At 36.6% G+C, this 4,310-nt stretch overlaps 1 long non-coding RNA gene across 1 annotated transcript; it reads right to left on the bottom strand.

The window, feature by feature from the left end:
- Positions 1 to 706: 706 nt before the first annotated feature.
- Positions 707 to 3,815, bottom strand: LOC107759219 (uncharacterized). The gene is made up of 2 exons (XR_001642128.1): positions 2,771 to 3,815; positions 707 to 1,266 (listed from the first exon to the last, which is right to left on the bottom strand). It is a non-coding gene; the product is annotated as an uncharacterized LOC107759219 (long non-coding RNA).
- Positions 3,816 to 4,310: the final 495 nt, after the last annotated feature.

Here is a 4,310-nt window from a genome sequence, read left to right on the forward strand (position 1 = left end):
AGATTACGTTTATTATTCCGTTTATGGTTTCCTTCATGATCTCTTGAGTCCATATGATGTTGCCACATGTGTTATGCCTCATACATGCTTACGTTGATTATGCTGGAGGGATATAGCCCATAATACCAGCGAGGCCTATTGATTATATACTGCCAGCGAGGCCAATTGATTATACGGGGGGGGGGGGGGGGATAGACCATAACACCAGTTATATTAAGCTTATATTAAGATTTCCACCCTACATACTTTGTACATATCGTACTCACGTCCCTTCCGGGGCATTGCGTTTCATGTCGCGTAGGTACAGATAGATCAACGTTTGAGCCACATCAATAGGCCATCCACCAGTTGTTGGAGTCACCTCGCTTACTCCCGGAATTACTTATCTTTTGGTATGTGTACAGTCAGCTAGTTTGGGTATGACGGGGCCCTGTTCCGTCTAGTACTTTTTCAGTTCAGCACTCCTAGAGGCCTGTAGATATGCACCTGTGCAGTTAATACATTTTTATATGTCAGCTTGTGTTAGCCTTGTCAGCTTTCCAGATTGTACAGTTCTTATCAGCTATGCTTATGCTTGTTCAGTTTATCCGTTTATATTTATGATTATTAGATTATCAACAAGTTTAGTGATGATCGACACTTAGTATCGGTTATCCATCGCGGGCCTAGGCTGGGTCGTGACAAAAGCACACAAAGAAACTAGAAATAAACTCAATATGAACTAATATCAAGTTAATCTTGTTAAGAGTTGAGTTTCCTACAAATTGAAAAGAAATAAAAGAAAAGAAACTACAAAACTAGACACTTATCCAAATTTTGGTCATATTCTCAAAAACTGGCTAGTTTTGTAAAATTGGTCGGATTTGCAAAGAATGGCCACATAGGTAAGGACTGGTCAAATCTGCAATTCTGGACAGCCTCACAATAACTGACAAGGTTGCAGACTGTTGGTGATCTCCTGAGCAATCTTCTTCACAATTCTGTAAAAAGACTCCAAGTTGTAGCTCAAATGCAAAGTTCATCAGTGACTGCAAGCTACTGAAGATGTTCACAATTGCAGCCAAACTGTAGCAGCAGGGAACTACAACCTGCAGTTTGCAATTCAACTTAACAGCAGCTATAGGCCTCTTCAATTCACAGATTTTCAATCCCCAAAGATCAACTGGTTTTCTGCTTCAAACACAAGTTCAAATACTGCAGATTTAGTTCAAACTGCAGCTGGAATGCCTGAAAATTCTTCTGGTTTTTTTCTCAGTCAATAACACCCTAAAACAGTCCAAGGATTTAAACTTTAGCAGCCATGTCAGAAACCTAACCAGTGCAGACAATCAGCTTAAACAACACATAATTTGCAGAGTACTACTAGTGCAGAACTGGGTAGCAACTCAGATTTTTAGCAACTAAACAATGGAGAAACTGAAAATCTGCTGCAGAATTAATCTTGGACAAATTAACAAAATCTGGCAGAACTGCAGGTGCTATCACAAGATTTTTGTAAGCAACAACATTTAATGTTTAGTCCTCACAAATGAATTCTCAAACTGTTGAGCTTCCTCTGCCAAACTCAAGTCCAAACTAAACTCCAAAACATCCAACCTCAAATTAGCAGATTTCAAATAGTTGATCAAACTCAAATCAGCTAACGTCAACCAATTTCACAGCAGCTAAGCAGTTTACCAAACTGTAGAAGTTCAGTAGGGAAGAACTTCTGAAAAACAAATCAAACAGTAGAAAGTCTAATAGCCTGTTTGGCCCAGCTGCAAAAATCAGTTTATTTTGAGAAGTGTTTTTTCTCAAAAGTGCTTTTCTCAATAGTACTTTTGGTGAGAAGCAATTTGTGTTTGGCTAATTAATTTGAAAAGTACTTCTGAGCAGCAATTAGTGTTTGGCCAAGCTTTAAAAACCTGCTTGTAAGTGTATTTTTCTCAAAAGTGCTTTTGGAGAGAAACTACTTTTTTCTGCTTCTACAAAACTGCTTCTGCTTCACCTCAAAATCACTTTTTTTTCCTTTCAAAAGCTTGGCCAAACACCTTAATTTTAGAAAAAAAAACACTTTTGACCCAAAAAAAAGCGCTTTTGCCTCGAAAGAAGCTTGGCCAAACAGGCTATAAAGCTGCAGTAAACTGAAGCTAAACTTGGCTCAAAAAGTGCAGAAAACTGTCCAAAAGTGCACAAGAATTGTAACCAATCTCAATTCAACACTTAGATTCAAATTCCAACCCAATTCTAGAGCTAGCAACAGCAACAATCAATCCCACTTTGGCTAAGAAAACTGGGCAGTGTCGAGCTGATGCTTAAAGAAAATCTGTTCACTCCTCTTTAAGTTTCAAGGAGCTTGAAATTAGAAAACTTGGCAACTGAAGCTCAGTAAAACAATCTGGATTGAAGAACTAAGCTGTAGCTATTTGAAATCTGCTCAATTGTTTATCAATTTTTTTTCAATTTTCATAAGCTTTGCTCCAATAGAATTCAGAAACTCATGCGCAACTACCAACAACAAGAGCAAATACAGAACCTCGACCAAGCTATCAATGAGATCTTTCAGTTAACACTTTGAAACTCAATCAAAATTCTCAACTGAATTCATAAACCAGAACTTCATACAATATTTCAAACTAATAACAACTTCGAGTCGACTAACGAATTCAGACTCAATCAACTCAGACAATCGAGTAAAAATTCAGTGCTTATTCTCAAGGAATCAAAACTGAATGTTGCGATGAATGAATTTTCAGAAAATGAAGCAAGGTTGATCTTAGAAGTACCAAACCTGTGTGTGACGATGAATTGATGTTCGAGGCGACAAATCAGTAGCAAACGACTCCTAGCGGATGAAGAACACAGCTGCAATTTTGTCGAATTCCGCCACAGCATTTTCGATTCGTCACTGACCCAAACCTTCACCAATGGAGCTCAAATTTGGATTACAAACTCCCAACAACAGCTCGAACAAAGCTCCTAAATCAATTTGGAACAAGGCTCACTAAATCGATGAACCCTAGGCCGTCTTCTCCACTGAAGCAGCTTCGAAATATTTTGAACCCAAACCTAGAGATTCAGATCAAATCGGCCCTAATTCATCAGATTTCACCTCAATCAAGATGTACCAACAAGATTAGAACTCACCCAATCGATTTCGAGCTCAAAATTTCGATTCGGAGCAAATCCTCCAAATTTCGATTTCTGCTGTTGGTCGATTTAGGTTTCAATTCTCAAACCAACTTCGAATTTCAGCTCAAATAAGTGATTCAATCTCAGATAGTGAAGAAATTCAGAAGTTTCAGAATCAAAATTGAGGGAGATAATCTTTTGTATTTCTATTTTGGAAACAAACATAGAAGAACAAGGAGATACGATTTGTATTTCAGTCACAGATGAACAGTAACCTGCTATTTTTAGTAATTTTTGATTTTCAGATTGATGATAACAGAACAATGACCCAAGGATTGATTGAACAATCTTTAACCTTCGCTCTAATACAAAGATGATACGGAATCATATTGAAAATGCAAAAATACACGGAATCAATAAGATACGAGATTAGGGTTTAAAATAGAGAAAGACAACAACCTAACTATGAACTAGATAGACTCCTTAAGTTCTTATAATAAACACTAATCTAGGAAGAACAAGAACAACTAATACGAATTAAGCTAAGTAAAGAATACAATTCAAAGACCCTGAAAGATATATCAACTAGAACAATGAATTAACATTCAAATACAAAAGATAATCCCAAGAGGATGAACATGAACTCATGCATGATAAACCTAACATAGATAATCTAGAAAATATAATAAATAAAGAGAAATAAAAGATACCCTAAACCTCTCAAAGTTTGGTCTTTATTTATCAATACACCATCAAAAGCTCCCTTTCAAAATGAGAGGAATGACTATTTATACTAGAGTGTTATTTAGGCTAAATAACTAAAATACCCTTAGCTAGTAAAGGAGGCTAAGTCTAGCCTAAATAGCTAAATTACAAATATAGCCTTCTTGATCTTGACTCCTTTAAAGCACTCAAATGCTATGCTATTAACTTGGAAATCATCCTCATTAAGCATGGTAATCCGGCGTGTATCAAAATATATTGAAAGAGTGTGCGCACAATGTTTGAAATGTAAACAAGCTAAATCTAAAGTGTTACCACATGATCTTTACACGCCATTACCTATTCCTACTTTTCCTTGGCTTGATCTTTCTATGAATTTTGTGTTACGTTTGCCTAGAACAACGTGTGGTAAGGATAATATATTTGTTGTGGTAGATAGGTTCTCCAAAATGGCTCATTTTATTCCTTGTTTAAAG

Source organism: Nicotiana tabacum, chromosome 23 (assembly GCF_000715075.1).
Source record: "Nicotiana tabacum cultivar K326 chromosome 23, ASM71507v2, whole genome shotgun sequence".
NCBI classification, from domain to species: domain Eukaryota; kingdom Viridiplantae; phylum Streptophyta; class Magnoliopsida; order Solanales; family Solanaceae; genus Nicotiana; species Nicotiana tabacum.